Here is a 25720-nt window from a genome sequence, read left to right as displayed (position 1 = left end):
CCACCACCCAATCGGTGGGAAGCATTGGAGTCAACATGGTCCACCACCCAATCGGTGGGAAGCATTGGAGTCAACATGGTCCACCACCCAATCGGAGGGAAGCATTGGAGTCAACATGGTCCACCACCCAATCGGTGAGAAGCATTGGAGTCAACATGGTCCACCACCCAATCGGTGGGAAGCATTGGAGTCAACATGGTCCACCACCCAATCGGTGGGAAGCATTGGAGTCAACATGGTCCACCACCCAATCGGTGGGAAGCATTGGAGTCAACATGGTCCACCACCCAATCGGTGGGAAGCATTGGAGTCAACATGGTCCACCACCCAATCGGAGGGAAGCATTGGAGTCAACATGGTCCACCACCCAATCGGTGGGAAGCATTGGAGTCAACATGGTCCACCACCCAATCGGTGGGAAGCATTGGAGTCAACATGGTCCACAACCCAATCGGAGGGAAGCATTGGAGTCAACATGGTCCACCACCCAATCGGTGGGAAGCATTGGAGTCAACATGGTCCACCACCCAATCGGGTGGGAAGCATTGGAGTCAACATGGTCCACCACCCAATCGGTGGGAAGCATTGGGTCACTGTACATGGTCAATCGGAGGGAAGCATTGGAGTCAACATGGTCCAACATCCCATTTGAAACGGCACCTTCGGCACCTTGTGGAGTCCTTGGCCCAGGCTCACTGACCATACTGATGTTCTGAGGGGGAAAAGGGGTGCAACTCAATATTAGGAAGGTGTTCCTAATGTTTTGTGTAGTCAGTGTACATGTTCTTAAAAGCTTGTGGCTCACTGTACCATAGCTATTCCTGTTGCAGGCTCACTGTACCATACTTATTCCTGTTGCAGGCTCACTGTCCCATACTTATTCCTGTTGATGGCTCACTGTACCATACTTATTCCTGTTGCAGGCTCACTGTACCATACTTATTCCTGTTGCAGGCTCACTGTACCATACTTATTCCTGTTGATGGCTCACTGTACCATACTTATTCCTGATTCAGGCTCACTGTACCATACTTATTCCTGTTGCAGGCTCACTGTACCATACTTATTCCTGTTTCAGGCTCACTGTACCGTACTTATTCCTGTTGCAGGCTCACTGTACCATACTTATTCCTGATGCAGGCTCACTGTACCATACTTATTCCTGTTTCAGGCTCACTGTACCGTACTTATTCCTGTTGCAGGCTCACTGTACCATACTTATTCCTGTTGCAGGCTCACTGTACCATACTTATTCCTGTTGCAGGCTCACTGTACCATGCTTATTCCTGTTGCAGGCTCACTGTACCATGCTTATTCCTGTTGCAGGCTCACTGTACCATGCTTATTCCTGTTGCAGGCTCACTGTACCATGCTTATTCCTGTTGCAGGCTCACTGTACCATACTTATTCCTGTTGCAGGCTCACTGTACCGTACTTATTCCTGTTGCAGGCTCACTGTACCGTACTTATTCCTGTTGCAGGCTCACTGTACCGTACTTATTCCTGTTGATGGCTCACTGTACCATACTTATTCCTGATGCAGGCTCACTACCATACTTATTCCTGTTGCAGGCTCACTGTACCGTACTTATTCCTGTTGCAGGCTCACTGTACCATACTTATTCCTGTTGCAGGTTCACTGTACCATACTTATTCCTGTTGCAGGCTCACTGTACCATACTTATTCCTGTTGCAGGCTCACTGTACCATACTTATTTCTGTTGATGGCTCACTGTACCATACTTATTCCTGTTGATGGCCATTTTCTGTTGATGGCTCACTGTACCATACTTATTCCTGTTGATGACTCACTGTACAGTACTTATTCCTGTTGATGGCTCACTGTACCATACTTATTCCTGTTGCAGGCTCACTGTACCATACTTATTCCTGTTGCAGGCTCACTGTACCATACTTATTCCTGTTGCAGGCTCACTGTACCATACTTATTCCTGTTGCAGGCTCACTGTACCATACTTATTCCTGTTGCAGGCTCACTGTACCATACTTATTCCTGTTGCAGGCTCACTGTACCATACTTATTCCTGTTGCAGGCTCACTGTACCGTACTTATTCCTGTTGCAGGCTCACTGTACCGTACTTATTCCTGTTGATGGCTCACTGTACCGTACTTATTCCTGATGCAGGCTCACTACCATACTTATTCCTGTTGCAGGTTCACTGTTCCGTACTTATTCCTGTTGATGGCTCACTGTACCATACTTATTCCTGTTGCAATAGTGAAAGCTGATCTCCCTATGCCATACTTCCATTCTAAACGCGCTAGATGTTGATGTGTGTTGTTGACGCGTTGTTGTTGTGTTGGACAGAGAACCTGCAGGCATGGTTCAGGGAGATCTCGTTAGATCGAGTCTCTGAACTACGAGGACTCCACCGCGGCCAGGCAGGAAGACCGTTCAGCTGATACAGGCCCTCGTAGAGGTGAGGCTGGGAAATTCACCGCAAACAACAACGACTAGAACGGGAACAAGACTACAGTTATGTTATCTCTGGGTTACACTCTTAGTGACCGTTACACGGTAACACTATTAGTGACCGTTACATGATCATTATATTACATGGTAACACTCTTAGTGACCATTACATGATCATTATATTTATATTACATGGTAACACTCTTAGTGACCGTTACATGGTAACACTCTTGGTGACCGTTACATGGTAACACTCTTAGTGACCGTTACATGGTAACATGGTAACTCTTAGTGACCGTTACATGGTAACACTCTTAGTGACCGTTACATGGTAACACTCTTAGTGACCATTACATGATCATTATATTACATGGTAACACTCTTAGTGACCGTTACATGGTAACACTCTTAGTGACCGTTACATGGTAACACTCTTAGTGACCGTTACATGGTAACACTCTCAGTGACCGTTATGGTAACACTCTTAGTGACCGTTACATGGTAACACTCTTAGTGACCGTTACATGGTAACACTCTTAGTATTACATGGTAACACTCTTAGTGACCGTTACATGGCAACACTCTCAGTGACCTTTACATGGTAACACTCTCAGTGACCGTTACATGGTAACACTCTTAGTGACCGTTACATGGTAACACTCTTAGTGACCGTTACATGGTAACACTCTTAGTGACCGTTACATGGTAACACTCTTAGTGACCGTTACATGGTAACACTCTTAGTGACCGTTACATGGTAACACTCTTAGTGACCGTTACATGGTAACACTCTTAGTGACCGTTACATGGTAACACTCTCAGTGACCGTTACATGGTAACACTCTCAGTGACCGTTACATGGTCAATACTTCACAGTGATTACATGGTAACACTCTTAGTGACCGTTACATGGCAACACTCTTAGTGACCATTACATCACCTCAGATCATTATATTACATGGTAACACTCTTAGTGACCGTTACATGGTAACACTCTTAGTGACCGTTACATGGTAACACTCTTTGGGTGACCATTACATGGTAACACTCTTAGTGACCGTTACATGGTAACACTCTTAGTGACCGTTACATGGTAACACTCTTAGTGACCGTTACATGGTAACACTCTTAGTGACCGTTACATGGTCATTATGTTACATAGTGATTACATGGTAACACTCTTAGACATTTGTATCCCTTAGATTTGATATACAATGATGCAGCTTTGTCCAAAAATATGTTGTAACTTTTCAGTGAAAAGCTAAACTTTTCTCATGTTCATTCTACCAGCCGAGTGGATAAGAGACTTGGAAGTGTGGAAACAGGAGACTATATAAACCCTGACTTCCTGTCCTCTCCTTACCTATAAACCCTGACTTCCTGTCCTCTCCTTACCTATGAACCTTTCCCTGTCCTCTCTTACCTATAAACCCTGACTTCCTGTCCTCTCCTTACCTATAAACCCTGACTTCCTGTCCTTACTATGAACCTGACTTTTACCTGTAAACACTGACTTCCTGTCCTCTCCTTACCTATAAACACTGACTTCCTGTCCTCTCCTTTACCAATATACCCTGATTTCTGTCCTCTCCTTACCTATAAACCCTGACCTTCCTCTCCCTTACCTATAAACCCTGATTTCCTGTCCTCTTTATAAACCCTTTTCCTGTCCTCCTCTTACCTATAAACCCTGATTTCCTGTCCTCTCCTTACCTATGAACCATGATTTCCTGTCCTCTCCTAAACCTGACTTACCTATGAACCCTGACTTAAGCCTGTTCCTGTTCTCCCCTATGACCATTTCCTGGATACCCTGACTTCCTGTCCTCTCCCCTATACCTATAAACCCTGACTTCCCTCTCCTTACCTATGAACCATGATTTCCTGTCCTCTAAGCTTACCTATATAGCCTGACTTCCTGTCCTCTCCTTACCAATAACCTATGAACCTGACTTCCTGTCCTCTCCTTACCAATAAAACCCTGACTTCCTCTCCTATACCAATAAACACTGACTTCTTGTCCTCTTTTTTTACCTGTGCTCAGGTTCAAGAGTTCCACCAGTTGGACCTCCAACCTATGACTTCCTGTCCTCTCCTTAGGTGTTCCTGTCAGTTCCTGGCTGACACCAGGAAGTTCCTTCACCTAGATGATCCAGGACCATCAACATCAACCTATGGATTTCCTGTCCTCTCCTTAGGAGGTTCTGATCACCATGCCCTGAGATAGTAGGAGACTTCTGTCCTACGCATGGCAGATCATAGACAGGTAGGGGTTATGAATGGGTTATGAATGGGTTATGAATGGTCCTGATCACCATGCAGATAGTAGGAGACCTGTCCTACGCATGGCAGATCATAGACAGGTAGGGGTTATAAATGGGTTATAAATGGGGTTATGTATGGTTATAAATGGGTTATGAATCACCATGCAGATAGTAGGAGACCTGTCCTACGCATGGCAGATCATAGACAGGTAGGGGTTATGAATGGGTTATGAATGGTCCTGATCACCATGCAGACAGTAGGAGACCTGTCCTACGCATGGCAGATCATAGACAGGTAGTGGTTATAAATGGGTTATAAATGGTCCTGATCACCATGCAGATAGTTGGAGACCTGTCCTACGATGGCAGATCATAGACAGGTAGGGGTTATGAATGGGGTTATGAATGGGTCCTGATCACCATGCAGATAGTAGGAGACCTGTCCTACGCATGGCAGATCATAGACAGGTAGTGGTTATGAATGGTCCTGAATGGTCCTGATCACCATGCAGATAGTAGGGAGACCTGTCCTACGCATGGCAGATCATAGACAGGTAGTGGTTATGAATGGTCCTGAATGGTCCTGATCACCATGCAGATAGTAGGAGACCTGTCCTACGCATGGCAGATCATAGACAGGTAGGGGTTATAAATGGGTTATGGTCCTGATCACCATGCAGATAGTAGGAGACCTGTCCTACGCATGGCAGATCATAGACAGGTAGGGGTTATAAATGGGTTATAAATGGGTTATGAATGGTCCTGATCACCATGCAGATAGTTGGAGACCTGTCCTATGCATGGCAGATCATAGACAGGTAGGGTTATAAATGGGTTATGAATGGTCCTGATCATCATGCAGACAGTAGGAGACCTGTCCTATGCATGGCAGATCATAGACAGGTAGGGGCAGACGGTTATAAATGGGTAAATGGGTTATGAATGGTCCTGATCACCATGCAGACAGTAGGAGACCTGTCCTATGCATGGCAGATCATAGACAGGTAGGGGTTATAAATGGGTTATGAATGGTCCTGATCACCATGCAGACGGTAGGAGACCTGTCCTGCGCATGGCAGATCATAGACAGGTAGGGGTTATAAATGGGTTATTTGTGGGTTATAAATGGGTTATGAATGGTCCTGATCACCATGCAGATAGTAGGAGACCTGTCCTACGCATGGCAGATCATAGACAGGTAGTGGTTATAAATGGGTTATGAATGGTGTCCTGATCACCATGCAGACAGTAGGAGACCTGTCCTGATCACCATGCAGATAGGCAGATCATATGACAGGTAGGGGTTATAAATGGGTTATGTATGGTCCATGCATCACCATGCAGATATAGGAGACCTGAATGGTCCTATGCATGGCAGATCATATGGACAGGTAGGGGTTATAAAATGGGTTATGTAGACAGTGGTCCTGATCACCATGCAGATAGTAGGCAGACCTGTCCTACGCATGGCAGATCATAGACAGGTAGGGGTATAAATGGGTTATGAATGGTCCTGATCACCATGCAGACAGTAGGAGACCTGTCCTATGTATGTGTGTTATGAATGGCATGGCAGATCATAGACAGGTAGGGTTATAGATGGGTTATAAATGGGTTATAAATGGGTTATTTGAATGTTTTTCTGATCACCATGCAGATCATGTAGGAGACCTGTCCCATCCATGGCAGATCATAGACAGGTAGGGGTTATAAATGGGTTATGTATGGTCCTGATCACCATGCAGACAGTAGGAGACCTGTCCTATGCATGGCAAGATCATAGACAGGTAGGGGTTATAAATGGGTTATGAATGGTCCTGATCACCATGTTTCCAGTTGCACCTGCCTCTGCTGCGTATCAACCAGGCCAGTCAGATCTGCTCAGGTCTCATCAGGTAGGTTATAAATGGTGACCTATGTATGTGTTATGAATGGCCCTGATCACCATGAAATCTGAACCCAGGGAGACTCTAACCTGGTCCCCAGATAGAACCCAGCCCCTAGTCTCTACTCTCTACCCCAGGGAGACTAACCCAGGGAGACGCTACCTGGTCAAAGCCCCCCTACGAAATATATAAATGTTCCATTTGGAATGTTTTCTCTGGTTGTTTTCCCCAGCTTCCTGGTCCTATCATACCCCCAGGAGAGTATCAGAGTGAACCCATCCATGGTGACTACTCTCTCTACCCCCCAGCCCCCTAGTCCCTACTCTCTATCCCCAGCCCCTAGTTCACTCTCTGCTCCCAGCAACCTTCCAGTCAACCATTCACTACTCGTACACAAACAGTAATATTCAGCACACAGGTTCATCCCGTAAAACAAGGGAAAAAGGGTATTTCCTGTTTTTGAAAACATGCGGTCTGTAACGCGTGTTGTTATTGATCCGTGTTTCCAGTTGGCGTCTGCGTTGGACCTGCCTCTGCTGCGTATCAACCAGGCCAACAGTCCAGATCTGCTCAGTGTCTCTCAGTTCTACTCCCCAGGAACTGTGACCTACGTCAGAAAGGTATGATCCCGGAGTCTCTACGCTCCCAGCCCCCCTTGTCTCTACCCCAGCCCCCTAGTCTCTACTCTCTACAGCCCCCTAGTCTCTCTACCCCAGCCCCATAGTCTCTACCTCTACCCCAGTCCTAGTCTCTACTCTCTACCCCCAGCCCCTAGTCTCTACTCTCTACCCCCAGCCCCATAGTCTCTACTCTCTACCCCCAGCCCCCTAGTCTCTACTCTCTACCCCCAGCCCCCTAGTCTCTAATCTCTACCCCCAGCCCCATAGTCTCTACTCTCTACCCCAGCCCCCTAGTCTCTACCTAGCCCCTAGTCTCTACTCTCTACCCCCAGCCCCATAGTCTCTACTTTCTACCCCCAGTCCCCTAGTCTCTACTTCTACCCCAGCCCCCTAGTCTACTCTACCCCCATTCCCCTAGTCTCTACCTCTACCCCCAGCCCCTAGTCTCTACTTTCTACCCCCAGCTCCCATAGTCTCTACTCTCTACCCCCAGCCCCTAGTCTCTACTCTCTACCCCCCAGCCCCTAGTCTCTACTCTCTACCCCCAGCCCCCTAGTCTCTACTTTCTACCCCAGCCCCTAGTCTCTACTCTCTACCCCCAGCCCCTAGTCTCTACTCTCTACCCCTGGCCCCCTAGTCTCTACTCTCTACCCCCTAGTCTCTACTCTCTACCCCCAGCCCCTAGTCTCTACTCTCTACCCCCAGCCCCTAGTCTCTACTCTCTACCCCCATTCCCCTAGTCTCTGCCCCCAGCCCCCTCTCTACCCTCTAGCCCCTCCCCTAGTCTCTACTCTACCCCCAGCCCCCTAGTCTCTACTCTCTACCCCCAGCCCCTAGTCTCTACTCTCTACCCCCAGCCCCCTAGTCTCTCTACTCTCTACCCCCAGCCCCCTAGTCTCTACTCTCTACCCCCAGCCCCTAGTCTCTACTCTCTACCCCCAGCCCCTAGTCTCTACTCTCTACCCCCAGCCCCCTAGTCTCTACTCTCTACCCCAGCCCCTAGTCTCTACTCTCTGCCCCCAGCCCCCTAGTCTCTACTCTCTACCCCCAGCCCCCTAGTCTCTACTCTCTACTCCCCCCCTAGTCTCTACTCTCTACCCCAGCCCCCTAGTCTCTACTCTCTACCTCCCAGCCACCTAGTCTCTACTCTCTACTCCCAGCCCCTAGTCTCTACTCTCTACCCCCAGCCCCTAGTCTCTACTCTCTGCCCCCTACTCTATACCCCCAGCCCCCTAGTCTCTACTCTCCCTAGTCTCTACCTCTACCCCCAGCCCCTAGTCTCTACTCTCTACCCCCAGCCCCTAGTCTCTACTTTCTCTCTAGCTCTATACCCCCAGTCCCCTAGTCTCTACTCTCTACCCCCCAGCCCCTATACCCCCAGCCCCTAGTCTCTACCCCCAGCCCCTAGTCTCTACTCTCTACCCCCAGCCTCTAGTCTCTACTCTCTGCCCCTACTCTATAACCCCAGCCCCCTAGTCTCTACTCTATACCCCCCAGCCCCCTAGTCTCTACTCTCTGCCCCAGTCTCTACTCTCTACCCCCAGCCCCTAGTCTCTACTCTCTACTCTATACCCCCAGCCCCCTAGTCTCTACTCTCTACTCTATACCCCCAGCCCCTAGTCTCTACTCTCTACTCTATACCCCAGCCCCTAGTCTCTACTCTCTGCACCCTAGTCTCTACTCTCTACCCCCAGCCCCTAGTCTCTACTCTCTACCCCCCAGCCCCCTCTAGTCTCTAGTCTCTCTGCCCTCTAGTCTCTACTCTCTACCCCCAGCCCCCTAGTCTCTACTCTCTACCCCCAGTCCCCTAGTCTCTACTCTCTACCCCCAGCCACCTCTAGTCTCTACTCTACCCCCAGTCCCTGCTAGTCTCTACTCTCCCTCTACAGATCATCATCCCTAGTCTCTGCTCTCTACCTCCACTAGTCTCTCCCTGAGAGCTCTCTCTACCCCAGCAGATCCTAGTTGTCTCCTCTGCCCCCTAGTCTCTACTCTCTACCCCCAGCCCCTAGTCTCTACTCTCTCTGCCCCACTAGCCAGATCTAGTCTCTACTCTCTGCCCCTAGTCTCTACTCTCTACCCCACTAGTCCCCTAGTCTCTACTCTCTCTGCCCCAGCACCTAGTCTCCCCTGAGAGCTCTCTACCCCAGCAGATCATCCCTAGTCTCCTCTCTCTCCCAGCAGATCATCCTAGTCTCTTGCTCTCTACCCCACTAGTCAGATCCCTAGTCTCTCCTCTACCCCCCCATCCCTGAGCCTCTCTACCCCACTAGGTGTTACAGATCATCCCTAGTCTCTACCCCAGCAGATCCCTAGTCTCTACTCTCCACCCCCAGATCCCCTAGTCTCTACTCTCTACCCCCAGTCCCCGTTGTTTCCTACTCTCCACTACAGATCATCCCTGAGATCATGTTGTCTCCTCTACTCTCCACTAGGTGTTACAGATCATCCCTGAGAGCATGTTGTCTCCTCTACTCTCCACTAGGTGTTACAGATCATCCCTGAGAGCACGTTGTCTCCTCTACTCTCCACTAGGTGTTACAGATCATCCCTGAGATCACGTTGTCTCCTCTACTCTCCACTAGGTGTTACAGATCATCCCTGAGAGCACGTTGTCTCCTCTACTCTCCACTAGGTGTTACAGATCATCCCTGAGAGCACGTTGTCTCCTCTACTCTCCACTAGGTGTTACAGATCATCCCTGAGAGCACGTTGTCTCCTCTACTCTCCACTAGGTGTTACAGATCATCCCTGAGAGCACGTTGTCTCTCTACTCTCCACTAGGTGTTACAGATCATCCCTGAGAGTTTGTCTCCTCTACGTTGTCTCCTCTACTCTCCACTAGGTGTTACAGATCATCCCAGAGAGCATGTTGTTTCCTCTACTCTCCACTAGGTGTTACAGATCATCCCAGAGAGCATGTTGTCTCCTCTACTCTCCACTAGGTGTTACAGATCATCCCTGAGAGCTTGTCTCCTCTAACTAGGTGTTACAGATCATCCCTGAGAGCACGTTGTCTCCTCTACTCTCCACTAGGTGTTACAGATCATCCCCGAGAGCACGTTGTCTCCTCTACTCTCCACTAGGTGTTACAGATCATCCCCGAGAGCACGTTGTCTCCTCTACTCTCCACTAGGTGTTACAGATCATCCCCGAGAGCACGTTGTCTCCTCTACTCTCCACTAGGTGTTACAGATCATCCCCGAGAGCACGTTGTCTCCTCTACTCTCCACTAGGTGTTACAGATCATCCCTGAGGCATGTTGTCTCCTCTACTCTCCACCAGCATCCCTGAGAGCATTTGTCTCTCTACTCTCCACTAGGTGTTACAGATCATCCCTGAGAGCACGTTGTCTCCTCTACTCTCCACTAGGTGTTACAGATCATCCCTGAGAGCACGTTGTCTCCTACTCTCCACTAGGTGTTACAGATCATCCCGAGCATGTTGTCTCCTCTACTCTTCACTAGGTGTTACAGATCATCCCTGAGAGCATGTTGTCTCCTCTACTCTCCACTAGGTGTTACAGATCATCCCCGAGAGCATGTTCACCTCCTTGGCTAAGATCATCCAGCTGCAGATCCATGCCATCGTGGAGGTTCCCACCAGACTGGACAAGGACAAGCTGAAGGACTACGCCCAGCTGGGGGCTCGCTACGAGGTCAGAGGTCGTTTTAGAGACGGCTTATGGTCTCTGTGTGTCGGAAGAGCATGGCGCCATGGCGACAAGGTTGCGGGTTTGATTCCCGCTGGGGCCTCCCAATAGAAAAATGTATGCACACATGACTGTTAGGGTCTTTGTATAAAAGTATCTGCTAAATGGCAGATGTAGTGACTATAACTAGGACCTATAGTATAACTAGGACCTATAGTAGTGACTATAACTAGGACCTATAGTATAACTAGGACCTATAGTAGTGACTATAACTAGGACCGATAGTAGTGACTATAACTAGGACCTATAGTATAACTAGGACCTATAGTATAACTAGGACCTATAGTAGTGACTATAACTAGGACCTATAGTAGTGACTATAACTAGGACCTATAGTAGTGACTATAACTAGGACCTATAGTAGTGACTATAACTAGGACCTATAGTAGTGACTATAACTAGGACCTATAGTAGTGACTATAACTAGGACCTATAGTAGTGACTATAACTAGGACCTATAGTAGTGACTATAACTAGGACCTATAGTAGTGACTATAACTAGGACCTATAGTAGTGACTATAACTAGGACCTATAGTACTATAACTAGGACCTATAGTATAACTAGGACCTATAGTAGTGACTATAACTAGACTATAAGTAACTAGGACCTATAGTATAACTAGGACCTATAGTAGTGACTATAACTAGGACCTATAGTAGTACTATAACTAGGACCTATAGTAGTGACTATAACTAGGACCTAGGACCTATAGTATAAACTAGGACCTATAGTAGTGACTATAACTAGGACTATAACTATAGTAGTGACTATAACTAGGACCTATAGTAGTGACTATATAAGTATAGGACCTATAGTAGTGACTATAACTAGGACCTATAGTATAACTAGGACCTATAGTAGTGACTATAACTAGGACTATAACTATAGTATAACTAGGACCTATAGTAGTGACTATAACTAGGACCTATAGTAGTATAACTAGGACCTATAGTAGTGACTATAACTAGGACCTATACTATAACTAGGACCTATAGTAGTGACTATAACTAGGACCCTATAGTAGTGACTATAACTAGGACCTATAGTAGTGACTATAACTAGGACCTATAGTATAACTAGGACCTATAGTAGTGACTATAACTAGGACCTATAGTATAACTAGGACCTATAGTAGTGACTATAACTAGGACCTATAGTATAACTAGGACCTATAGTAGTGACTATAACTAGGACCTATAGTATAATAACTAGGACCTATAGTAGTGACTATAACTAGGACCTATAGTATATAACTAGGACCTATAGTAGTGACTATAACTAGGACCTATAGTAGTGAATAACTAGGACCTATAGTAGTGACTATAACTAGGACCTATAGTAGTGACTATAACTAGGACCTATAGTAGTGACTATAACTAGGACCTATAGTAGTGACTATAACTAGGACCTATAGTATAACTAGGACCTATAGTAGTGATATATAACTAGGACCTATAGTATAACTATAGTAGTGACTATAACTAGGACCTATTGTAGTGACTATAACTAGGACCTATAGTAGTGATATTAGGACCTATAGTAGTGACTATAACTAGGACCTATAGTAGTGACTATAACTAGGACCTATAGTAGTGACTATAACTAGGACCTATAGTAGTGAATAACTAGGACCTATAGTAGTGACTATAACTAGGACCTATAGTATAACTAGGACCTATAGTAGTGACTATAGTAGTGACTAGGACCTATAGTAGTGACTATAACTAGGACCTATAGTAGTGACTATAACTAGGACCTATAATTAGTGACTATAACTAGGACCTATAGTAGTGACTATAACTAGGACCTATAGTATAATAACTAGGACCTATAGTAGTGACTATAACTAGGACCTATAGTAGTGACTAACTAGGACCTATAGTAGTGACTATAACTAGGACCTATAGTAGTGACTTATAACTAGGACCTATAGTAGTGACTATAACTAGGACCTATAGTAGTGACTATAACTAGGACCTATAGTATAACTAGGACTATAGTAGTGACTATAGTAGTAGTGACTATAACTAGGACCTATAGTATAACTAGGACTAGTAGTGACTATAACTAGGACTTATGGTAGTGACTATAACTAGGACCTATAGTAGTGACTATAACTAGGACCTATAGTATAACCAGGACCTATAGTTTATAACCCTATAGTAGTGACTATAGCATAGGACCTATAGTATAACTAGGACCTAACTATAACTAGGACCTATAGTATAACTAGGACCTATAGTAGTGACTATAACTAGGACCTATAGAAGTGACTATAACTAGGACCTATAGTAGTAATATAACTATGACCTATAGTAGTGACTATAACTAGGACCGTATAACTAGGACCTATAGTAGTGACTCTAGGACTCAGGACCTATAGTAGTGACTATAACTAGGACCTATAGTAGTAACTGTGGACCTATAGTAGTGACTATAGCGGACCTATAGTAGTGACTATAACTAGGACCTATAGTAGTGACTATAACTAGGACGTAGTGACTATAACTAGGACCTATAGTAGTGACTATAACTAGGACCTATAGTAGTGACTATAACTAGGACCTATAGTAGTGACTATAACTAGGACCTATAGTTCTGGACCTATAGTAGTGACTATAACTAGGACCTATAGTAGTGACTATAACTAGGACCTATAGTAGTGACTATAACTAGGACCTATGGTAGTGACTATAACTAGGACCTATAGTAGTGACTATAACTAGGACCTATAGTAGTGACTATAACTAGGACTATAGTAGTGACTATAACTAGGACCGATAGTAGTGACTATAACTTAGGAGCCAGAAGTTTCCCTGGTTCCTGGCCCCTAACTGAGCAGAGGGAGCAGATGCTCACTGTCTCCCCCAACCGTTCCTCTCTGGCTCAAGGAACAGTGTTCTGTGAAGGCAGTGTTCTGCAGCAGTGTTCTGCGAGAGGCAGTGTTCTGTGAGAAGGCAGTGTTCTGTGAGAGCGCGTTCTGTGAGAGCGTCCTGTGAGCGTCCTGTGAGCAGCGTCTGAGCGTCACTGTGAGGTCCTGTGAGGCAGCGTTCTGTGAGAGCAGCGTTCTGTGAGAGGCAGCGTCCTGTGAAAACGCGTTCTGTGAGAAACAGCGTCCTGTGAAGGCAGCGTCCTGTGAAGGCAGCGTCCTGTGAGAAACCGTCCTGTGAGCGCGTTCTGTGAGAGAGTAGTAGGTTTTCTACAGCTGGTGTCCAGGACTTTTTATTTTGTTCCTGATTTTCTCACAGGTTACCAAACTCACCCACGCCATCTCCATCTTTACTGAAGGGATTCTGATGATGAAGGCGACGCTGGTTGGAATCATCAAGGTCGTTTTTAAAGCTAAAACTGTTTTTTGCAACTGTTGTTTTTAGATATATTGACGGCAGTGTGGCCTAGTGGTTAGATGCGTTGTGATATGACATGCTATTCTATAAAATAATTTTCTCCGTAATTAATATAACCTGGACTGAGCTGACATGTAATTAACTGTCATTCGGGGCACCACAAAATAAATTTAAGAGCTGTTATCCCACTGTTAAACTCTTATAGACCTAGTAATATTGTAAAATAGCAGTCAATATTTTTTCTTAACTGACTTCAGCCTAGTTAAATTGTAATGATTAAAATAAAATAAAAATATGGTTTATATTTGAGAAAATGTGTGTTTAAATGCATTTCTTACCTTTTTAAATGTTGTGTCTTCAGGTGGATCCCAAGCAGCTCCTGGGAAGATGGTATCAGGAAGGAGTTGGTGAGAAGAGTAGCCTCGCTCTACACAAAAAGGACTTATCTATAACCCCAAGGCTAAGGTGAGATAGTAGCCTGTGCTCTCTACACAAAGTACTTATTCTTCAGAATATTACCATTTCCATCACCTGGTAAAGACCAGTGAGTTGCATGTAGCTGAAGGAGTGTTACAGAATATTAATGTCATTTCTCATCACCTGGTACAGACCAGTGAGATGAAGCTGAAGGAGTGTTACAGAATACTAATGTCTTTCTCATAACCTGGTACAGTTTGAGCTGCTGAAGCTATGGCGGCTCACCATGGATGGATTCACTACCGGTCTTCAGTAATAAGATTAAAGTTCTCATCACCTGGCCTGAAGACTGGCAGGAGAGTTGGCAACGTTCTGGAGCAGGAGTGTAACAGAACCATTAATGTCCATTTCCTCATTACCTGGTACAGACCAGTGAGTTGAATGATATCTCGAAGGAGGGCGTTTCTAGGTTTTAGTCACATGACTTCCCTTCTCAGTGGGTCTGGTTGATTCCTTGAGTTCTTATGAAAACCCACAATCTCTCTTTCTCAGTGGGTCATTTCTCATCTCCTGGTTCATAGTCACATTTAGTTGAACAACTGGGGGTGATTCCTTGATAACTCTGATGTCAATGACTCTTCACACTGGTACAGACCAGTTGATTTTATGTCCTTTCATCATATGAGAATGTCAGATGACAACCTCCAGTGGATCATATTCCTCGTACCCCTTTCTATTGGTCACATTACCAGGATCTGGTTCATTTCCCTCCACGGCCTGATGTTCTGGCAGAATCTCTTTTCACTGGGTCTGTTGATTGCAAATCTCTTTTCTATAGTCAGGAGTGAACTCTTTCTCACTGGGGAAGAAGGTTTTGACCCCTTTTTATATATAGTCACATGACCTCTTTCTCAGTGGGTCTGGTTGATTCCTTGGGCCAGTATATTGCTAGATCAAATATGAGCTCACCAGGTAAAAAGATCAGTCTTTCTCACTGGGTCTGTTGATTCCTCGTATAGGCCTTTCTTTATATATAGTCACATGACCTTTTCTTAGTGGGTCTGGTTAAATAAAGATTCCTAAAATAAAAATATATGTTTATATTTGATAAAATGTCACATGTCTTACCTCTTTCTTACTGGGTCTTCAGGTGGATCCCAAGTATCTCCTTTCAGGAAGGAGTTGGTCACATGACCTCTTTCTACACAAGGTCTGGTTGATTCCTCGTATCTCCTTTCTATATATATAGTCACATGACGCTCTTTCTCACTACTTCTTCTTGATTCCTTGTATGTCATTTCTCATCACCTGGTACACATGACCTCTTTCTCGAGCTGAAGGAGTGTTACAGAATATTAATGTCATTTCTCATCACCTAGTCACAGACCTCTTTGAAGCTGAAGTGGTGTTACAGAATATGATTCATTTCTCATCACCTGGTACAGACCAGTGATAGTCACAAGGAGATGGCGGCCCCATGGATTTCTCAGTGGGTCTGGTTGATTCCTTGTATCCCCTTTATACGGCCTGAAGATCTGGTCACATGACCTCTTTCTCAGTGGGCAGGTTGTATTCCTACGCATCCAAGGTTTCCTTTTTATATGGTCACATGACCTCTTTCTCAGTGGGTCTGGTTGATTCCTTGTATCCCCTTTCTATATATATAGTCACATGACCTCTTTCTCAGTGGGTCTGGTTGATTCCTTGTATCCCCTTTCTATATATAGTCACATGACCTCTTTCTCACTGGGTCTGGTTGATTCCTTGTATCTCCTTTTTCTATATATATATAGTCACATGACCTCTTTCTCACTGGGTCTGGTTGATTCCTTGTGTCCCCTTTTTCTATATAGTCACATGACCTCTTTCTCACTGGGTCTGGTTGATTCCTTGTGTCCCTTTCTATATATATAGTCACATGACTTCAACTATGACAGACACAATGAGAAGAAAAATCCAGAAAATCACATTGTAGGATTTTTTATGAATTTATTTGCAAATGATGGTGGAAAATGAGTAAGAGGCTATATACAGTAGAGGGCTCTATACAGTAGAGGGGCTCTATACGGTAGAGGGGCTCTATACGGTAGAGGGGCTCTATACAGTAGAGGGGCTCTATACGCAGTAGAGGGGCTCTATACGCGTAGAGGGGGCTCTATACGCGGTAGAGAGGGCTCTATACGCGGTAGAGGGGCTCTATACGCGGTAGAGGGGCTCTATACGCGGTAGAGGGGGCTCTATACGCGGTAGAGGGGGCTCTATACGCGGTAGAGGGGCTCTATACGCGGTAGAGGAGCTCTATACGCGGTAGAGAGGGCTCTATACGCGGTAGAGAGGGCTCTATACGCGGTAGAGGGGCTCTATACGCGGTAGAGGGGCTCTATACTGGTAGAGGGGCTCTATACAGTAGAGGGGCTCTATACAGTAGAGGGGCTCTATACGCGTAGAGGGGCTCTATACGCGGTAGAGGGGGCTCTATACGCGGTAGAGGGGCTCTATACGCGGTAGAGGGGCTCTATACGCGGTAGAGGGGGCTCTATACGCGGTAGAGGGGGCTCTATACGCGGTAGAGGGGCTCTATACGCGGTAGAGGGGCTCTATACGCGGTAGAGGGGCTCTATACGCGGTAGAGGGGCTCTATACGCGGTAGAGGAGGCTCTATACGCGGTAGAGGGGCTCTATACGCGGTAGAGGGGCTCTATACGCGGTAGAGGGGGCTCTATACGCGGTAGAGGAGGCTCTATAGTAGAGGGCGCGGTAGAGAGGCTCTATACGCGTGATAGAGGGGCTCTATACGCGGTAGAGGGGCTCTATACGCGGTAGAGGGGCTCTATACGCGGTAGAGGGGCTCTATACGCGGTAGAGGGGCTCTATACAGTAGAGGCTATATACAGTAGAGAGGCTATATACAGTAGAGAGGCTATATACAGCAGAGAGGCTATATACAGCAGAGAGGCTATATACAGCAGAGAGGCTATATACAGCAGAGAGGCTATATACAGCAGAGAGGCTATATACAGCAGAGAGGCTATATACAGCAGAGAGGCTATATACAGCAGAGAGGCTATATACAGCAGAGAGGCTATATACAGCAGAGAGGCTATATACAGCAGAGAGGCTATATACAGTAGTGGGGCTATATACAGTAGAGAGGCTATATACAGCAGAGAGGCTATATACAGCATATATTAGCTGGTTGAATCAGGTTAGTTATATCTGGGGGTTGGATTGAAAACCTACAGGAGAGTAGCTCTCCAGAGACAGGGTTGGGAGAGCTCTGGTTTCAATAATATACGTACTATTTAAACGGCTAATGTTCACCTCTTTGTGTTTCTTAGATTCAGGATTGGCAGAGTGTCTACCAGTCGACCCATATCCCCATACCCAAGTTCCCCGCGGTCGATGAGTCAGCCACCTTCATCGGACGACTCTGTAGAGAGATCCTCCGCATCACAGACCCCAAGTAGGTATCTCTCTCCATGTCACCTTGGTGGCATCAGTCTGTTAGCTTGTATCTACACTACCTACTCATTCAAGGGTATTTATTTATTTAAAAAAAAAACTATTTTCTACATTGTAGAATAATAGTGAAGACATCAACACTATGAAATAACACATGGAATCATATACTAACCTGACAAAAAAAAATGTAATAGCCACCTTTTGCCTTGATGACAGCTTCAAACACTCTTGGCATTCTCTCAACCAGCTTCACCTGGAATGCTTTTCCCAACAGTCATCAAGACAAAGGGTGGCTATTTGAAGATTTAATTATGGAAGGTAGCGTTGGTGTTCTTTAATGGCGTAAACATGGTAGAGGAAGTCTGTTTTTTGGGGGGTATACTCTCTTCTCAGTGCTTTTAATATGTCTTCATGCAAAGCCTTCACCTGTTACCTGTGTTTCCCAGGGCGACGTGTTACATGGACCAGTTGAACACCTGGTACGACCTGAAGACCCACCAGGAGGTGACCAACAACCGTCTGTTCTCTGAGATACAGGACACCCTGGGGACCTTCGGCCTCAACGGGCTGGACAGGCTGCTCTGCTTCATGATGGTCAAGGAACTGCAGGTCACGTGATATTATGTTGTGAAACCCAGCCTGCCAGCCTATCAACACTACTCTGTTAGGATGCTATGGAATGTACTTCCGCAGTCCTAACAACTATTTAACCTTTTTCATTTAACCAGGTTAACCTTTTTCATTTAACCAGGTTAACCTTTTTCATTTAACCAGGTTAACCTTTTAATTTAACCTTTTAATTTAACCAGGTTAACCTTTTAATTTAACCAGGTTAACCTTTTAATTTAACCAGGTTAACCTTTTAATTTAACCAGGTTAACCTTTTAATTTAACCTTTGTAGTTTAACCAGGTTAACTTTTTCAATTAACCAGGTTAACCTGTTTAATCTAACCAGGTTAACCTTTTCATTTAACCAGGTTGTCCCATTTTGACTTAAAACAATCATGATATTGAGGTCAATATCAGTGGGCTGTTATATTTTAATACAGATACTGTCGTTCGTAGCTTCACTTTTCTGTTCGAGACAACGCCGGTCCTTATCATTCAACAAACACACAGTGCACTGGTTCCTCTCTATGTTTATAATCTCCACCCTTCATAGCCTGGTTCCTCCTCTAGGTTTATAATCTCCACCCCTCATAGCCTGGTTCCTCTCTAGGTTTATAATCTCCACCCCTCATAGCCTGGTTCCTCTCTAGGTTTATAATCTCCACCCCTCATAGCCTGGGTCCTCTCTAGGTTTATGATCTCCACCCCTCATAGCCTGGTTCCTCTCTAGGTTTATAATCTCCACCCCTCATAGCCTGGTTCCTCTCTAGGTTTATAATCTCCACCCCTCATAGCCTGGGTCCTCTCTAGGTTTATAATCTCCACCCCTCATAGCCTGGTTCCTCCTCTAGGTTTATAATCTCCACCCCTCATAGCCTGGTTCCTCTCTAGGTTTATAATCTCCACCCCTCAGAGCCTGGTTCCTCTCTAGGTTTATAATCTCCACCCCTCATAGCCTGGTTCCTCTCTAGGTTTATAATCTCCACCCCTCATAGCCTGGTTCCTCCTCTAGGTTTATAATCTCCACCCCTCATAGCCTGGTTCCTCTCTAGGTTTATAATCTCCACCCCTCATAGCCTGGTTCCTCCTCTAGGTTTATAATCTCCACCCCTCATAGCCTGGTTCCTCCTCTCGGTTTATAATCTCCACCCCTCATAGCCTGCTTCCTCTCTAGGTTTATAATCTCCACCCCTCATAGCCTGGTTCCTCTCTAGGTTTATAATCTCCACCCCTCATAGCCTGGTTCCTCCTCTAGGTTTATAATCTCCACCCCTCATAGCCTGGTTCCTCTCTAGGTTTATAATCTCCACCCTCATAGCCTGGTTCCTCTCTAGGTTTATAATCTCCACCCTCATAGCCTGGTTCCTCTCTAGGTTTATAATCTCCACCCCTCATAGCCTGGTTCCTCTCTAGGTTTATAATCTCCACCCTCATAGCCTGGTTCCTCCTCTAGGTTTATAATCTCCACCCTCATAGCCTGGTTCCTCTCTAGGTTTATAATATCCACCCCTCATAGCCTGGTTCCTCTCTAGGTTTATAATCTCCACCCGTCATAGCCTGGTTCCTCCTCTAGGTTTATAATCTCCACCCGTCATAGCCTGGTTCCTCTCTAGGTTTATAATCTCCACCCCTCATAGCCTGGTTCCTCTCTAGGTTTATAATCTCCACCCCTCATAGCCTGGTTCCTCTCTAGGTTTATAATCTCCACCCCTCATAGCCTGGTTCCTCTCTAGGTTTATAATCTCCACCCCTCATAGCCTGGTTCCTCCTCTAGGTTTATAATCTCCACCCCTCATAGCCTGGTTCCTCTCTAGGTTTATAATCTCCACCCCTCATAGCCTGGTTCCTCTCTAGGTTTATAATCTCCACCCCTCATAGCCTGGTTCCTCCTCTAGGTTTATAATCTCCACCCCTCAGAGCCTGGTTCCTCCTCTAGGTTTATAATCTCCACCCCTCAGAGCCTGGTTCCTCCTCTAGGTTTATAATCTCCACCCCTCATAGCCTGGTTCCTCCTCTAGGTTTATAATCTCCACCCGTCATAGCCTGGTTCCTCTCTAGGTTTATAATCTCCACCCCTCATAGCCTTGTTCCTCTCTAGGTTTATAATCTCCACCCTCTAGCCTGGTCCTCTGGTTATAATCTCACCCTCAGCCTGGTTCCTCTCTAGGTTTATAATCTCCACCCCTCATAGCCTGGTTCCTCTCTAGGTTTATAATCTCCACCCCTCATAGCCTGGTTCCTCTCTAGGTTTATAATCTCCACCCCTCATAGCCTGGTTCCTCCTCTAGGTTTATAATCTCCACCCCTCATAGCCTGGTTCCTCCTCTAGGTTTATAATCTCCACCCCTCATAGCCTGGTTCCTCTCTAGGTTTATAATCTCCACCCCTCATAGCCTGGTTCCTCTCTAGGTTTATAATCTCCACCCCTCATAGCCTGGTTCCTCTCTAGGTTTATAATCTCCACCCCTCATAGCCTGGTTCCTCTCTAGGTTTATAATCTCCACCCCTCATAGCCTGGTTCCTCTCTAGGTTTATAATCTCCACCCCTCATAGCCTGGTTCCTCTCTAGGTTTATAATCTCCACCCCTCATAGCCTGGTTCCTCTCTAGGTTTATAATCTCCACCCCTCATAGCCTGGTTCCTCTCTAGGTTTATAATCTCCACCCCTCATAGCCTGGTTCCTCTCTAGGTTTATAATCTCCACCCCTCATAGCCTGGTTCCTCTCTAGGTTTATAATCTCCACCCCTCATAGCCTGGTTCCTCTCTAGGTTTATAATCTCCACCCCTCATAGCCTGGTTCCTCTCTAGGTTTATAATCTCCACCCCTCATAGCCTGGTTCCTCTCTAGGTTTATAATCTCCACCCCTCATAGCCTGGTTCCTCTCTAGGTTTATAATCTCCACCCCTCATAGCCTGGTTCCTCTCTAGGTTTATAATCTCCACCCCTCATAGCCTGCTTCCTCTCTAGGTTTATAATCTCCACCCCTCATAGCCTGCTTCCTCTCTAGGTTTATAATCTCCACCCTTCATAGCCTGGTTCCTCTCTAGGTTTCTAATCTCCACCCCTCATAGCCTGGTTCCTCTCTAGGTTTATAATCTCCACCCCTCATAGCCTGCTTCCTCTCTAGGTTTATAATCTCCACCCCTCATAGCCTGCTTCCTCTCTAGGTTTATAATCTCCACCCCTCATAGCCTGGGTCCTCTCTAGGTTTATAATCTCCACCCCTCATAGCCTTGTTCCTCTCTAGGTTTATAATCTCCACCCCTCATAGCCTGGTTCCTCTCTAGGTTTATAATCTCCACCCCTCATAGCCTGCTTCCTCTCTAGGTTTATAATCTCCACCCCTCATAGCCTGGTTCCTCTCTAGGTTTATAATCTCCACCCCTCATAGCCTGGGTCCTCTCTAGGTTTATAATCTCCACCCCTCATAGCCTGGTTCCTCTCTAGGTTTATAATCTCCACCCCTCATAGCCTGGTTCCTCTCTAGGTTTATAATCTCCACCCCTCATAGCCTGGTTCCTCTCTAGGTTTATAATCTCCACCCCTCATAGCCTGCCTGGTTCCTCTCTAGGTTTCTTCCTAGGTTCTGGCCTTTCTAGGGAGTTTTTCCTAGCCACCGTGCTTCTACACCTGCATTGCTTGCTGTTTGGGGGTTTTAGGCTGGGTTTCTGTACAGCACTTTGAGATATCAGCTTTATAAATACATTTGATTTGTAATTTAGAATCATTCACGTGGTGCAGTTTGTTAGTTGCTTCCCCTTCAAGGTTCCGTAACACGACAAGGGTTTTTGTTTTGGTTCCATTAGAACTTCCTGTCGGTGTTCCAGAAGACCATCCTGAGAGACAAGGCTATGGTGGATGTCTTTAAAGCCATGCTGAGCTCTGTCAATCCCGTCAAAGGTATTGTGGGTAAGTATCAACAGCTCAGGAAGGATTCTTACCAGGGTTCTGTTCATTAGGTTATACAATGGAAAACTTTTTTAAAACATAAAATGATTACTGAGACAAATCCAGGAAGTACCTTCCCTGTTTCAGTCATTATGACCAGGGAACATTAGGCTCCCACTGAAAAGGACCCAAAGATTATGACCAGGGAACATTTAGGCTCCCACTGAAAAGGACCCAGAGATGATGACCAGGGAACATTAGGCTCCCACTGAACAGGACCCAGAGATGATGACCAGGGAACATTAGGCTCCCACTGAAAAGGACCCAAAGATTAAGACCAGGGAACATTTAGGCTCCCACTGAAAAGGACCCAGAGATGATGACCAGGGAACATTAGGCTCCCACTGAACAGGACCCAGAGATGATGACCAGGGAACATTAGGCTCCCACTGAACAGGACCCAGAGATGATGACCAGGGAACATTAGGCTCCCACTGAAAGGACCCAAAGATTATGACCAGGGAACATTTGAGGCTCCCACTGAAAAGGACCCAGAGATGATGACCAGGGAACATTTAGGCTCCCACTGAACAGGACCCAGAGATAATGACCAGGGAACATTAGGCTCCCAGTGAACAAGACCCAGAGATGATGACCAGGGAACATTAGGCTCCCACTGAACAGGACCCAGAGATAATGACCAGGGAACATTAGGCTCCCAGTGAACAAGACCCAGAGATGATGACCAGGGAACATTAGGCTCCCACTGAACAGGACCCAGAGATAATGACCAGGGAACATTAGGCTCCTGCTGAAAAGGACCCAGAGATGATGACCAGGGAACATTAGGCTCCCAGTGAACAGGACCCAGAGATGATGACCAGGGAACATTAGGCTCCCAGTGAACAGGAGATGATGACCAGGGAACATTAGGCTCCCACTAAACAGGACCCAGAGATGATAACCAGGGAACATTAGGCTCCCACTGAACAGGACCCAGAGATGATGACCAGGGAACATTAGGCTCCCACTGAACAGGACCCAGAGATGATAACCAGGGAACATTAGGCTCCCACTGAACAGGACCCAGAGATGATGACCAGGGAACATTAGGCTCCCACTGAACAGGACCCAGAGATGATGACCAGGGAACATTAGGCTCCCAGTGAACAGGAGATGATGACCAGGGAACATTAGGCTCCCACTAAACAGGACCCAGAGATGATAACCAGGGAACATTAGGCTCCCACTGAACAGGACCCAGAGATGATGACCAGGGAACATTAGGCTCCCACTGAACAGGACCCAGAGATTATGACCAGGGAACATTAGGCTCCCACTGAACAGGACCCAGAGATGATGACCAGGGAACATTAGGCTCCCACTGAACAGGACCCAGAGATAATGACCAGGGAACATTAGGCTCCAGCTGAACAGGACCCAGAGATGATGACCAGGGAACATTAGCCTCCCACTGAACAGGACCCAGAGATGATGACCGGGAACATTAGGCTCCCACTGAACAGGGCCCAGAGATGATGACCAGGGAACATTAGGCTCCCACTGAACAGGACCCAGAGATGATGACCAGGGAACATTAGGCTCCCACTGAACAGGACCCAGAGATGATGACCAGGGAACATTAGGCTCCCACTGAACAGGGAGATAATGACCAGGGAACATTAGCCTCCCACTGAACAGGACCCAGAGATGATGACCAGGGAACATTAGCCTCCCACTGAACAGGACCCAGAGATGTGACCAGGGAACATTAGGCTCCCACTGAACAGGGCCCAGAGATGATGACCAGGGAACATTAGGCTCCCACTGAACAGGACCCAGAGATGATGACCAGGGAACATTAGGCTCCCACTGAACAGAGAGATAATGACCAGGGAACATTAGGCTCCCACTGAACAGAGGAGATAATGACCAGGGAACATTAGGCTCCCACTGAACAGGAGATGATGACCAGGGAACATTAGCCTCCCACTGAACAGGGAGATGATGACCAGGGAACATTAGGCTCCACTGAACAGGAGATTATGACCAGGGAACATTAGGCTCCCACTGAACAGGAGATGATGACCAGGGAACATTAGGCTCCCACTGAACAGGACCCAGAGATGATGACCAGGGAACATTAGGCTCCCACTGAACAGGACCCAGAGATAATGACCAGGGAACATTAGGCTCCCACTGAACAGGACCCAGAGATGATGACCAGGGAACATTAGGCTCCCACTGAACGGGAGATAATGACCAGAGAACAGTGGCTCCCACTGAACAGGACCAGAGATGATGACCAGGGAACATTAGGCTCCCACTGAACAGGAGAGATAATGACCAGGGAACAGTAGGCTCCCACTGAACAGGACCCAGAGATGATGACCAGGGAACATTAGGCTCCCACTGAACAGGAGATGATGACCAGGGAACATTAGGCTCCAGCTGAACAGGACCCAGAGATGATGACCAGGGAACATTAGGCTCCCACTGAACAGGAGATAATGACCAGGGAACAGTAGGCTCCCACTGAACAGGACCCAGAGATGATGACCAGGGAACATTAGGCTCCCACTGAACAGGAGACAATGACCAGGGAACATTAGGCTCCCACTGAACAGGAGATGATGACCAGGGAACATTAGGCTCCCACTGAACAGCAAATCATGACCAGGGAACATTAGGCTCCCACTGAACAGGACCCAGAGATGATGACCAGGAACATTAGGCTCCCACTGAACAGGACCCAGAGATGATGACCAGGGAACATTAGGCTCCCACTGAACAGGACCCAGAGATGATGACCAGGGAACATTAGGCCTCCACTGAACAGGAGATGATGACCAGGGAACATTAGGCTCCCGCTGAACAGGACCCAGAGATGATGACCAGCGAACATTAGGCTCCCACTGAACAGGACCCAGAGATGATGACCAGGGAACATTAGGCTCCCACTGAACAGGACCCAGAGATGATGACCAGAAAACATTAGGCTCCCACTGAACAGGACCCAGAGATGATAACCAGGGGAACATTAGGCTCCCGCTGAACAGGACCCAGAGATGATAA

The 25720-nt window shown here is 46.5% G+C and overlaps 1 long non-coding RNA gene and 1 pseudogene across 4 annotated transcripts; both read left to right on the top strand.

The window, feature by feature from the left end:
- LOC127922800 (WASH complex subunit 5-like) overlaps nucleotides 1-22666 on the top strand; it is a 42006-nt pseudogene extending 19340 nt beyond the window's left edge.
- Nucleotides 18827-22317, top strand: LOC127922799 (uncharacterized). Of its 4 annotated transcripts, none has more exons than XR_008112380.1 (4): nucleotides 18827-19848; nucleotides 20489-20732; nucleotides 20963-21764; nucleotides 22085-22317. It is a non-coding gene; the product is annotated as an uncharacterized LOC127922799 (long non-coding RNA). The 4 variants fall into 4 exon arrangements; XR_008112378.1 differs by having other exon boundaries at nucleotides 18827-20010; XR_008112379.1 differs by lacking the exon at nucleotides 18827-19848 and having other exon boundaries at nucleotides 20292-20691.
- Nucleotides 22667-25720: the final 3054 nt, after the last annotated feature.

Source organism: Oncorhynchus keta, unplaced genomic scaffold (assembly GCF_023373465.1).
Source record: "Oncorhynchus keta strain PuntledgeMale-10-30-2019 unplaced genomic scaffold, Oket_V2 Un_contig_27104_pilon_pilon, whole genome shotgun sequence".
NCBI lineage: Eukaryota > Metazoa > Chordata > Actinopteri > Salmoniformes > Salmonidae > Oncorhynchus > Oncorhynchus keta.
The sequence above is the reverse complement of the archived record's forward strand: the minus strand, read 5'-3'. Positions and strand labels throughout refer to the sequence as shown.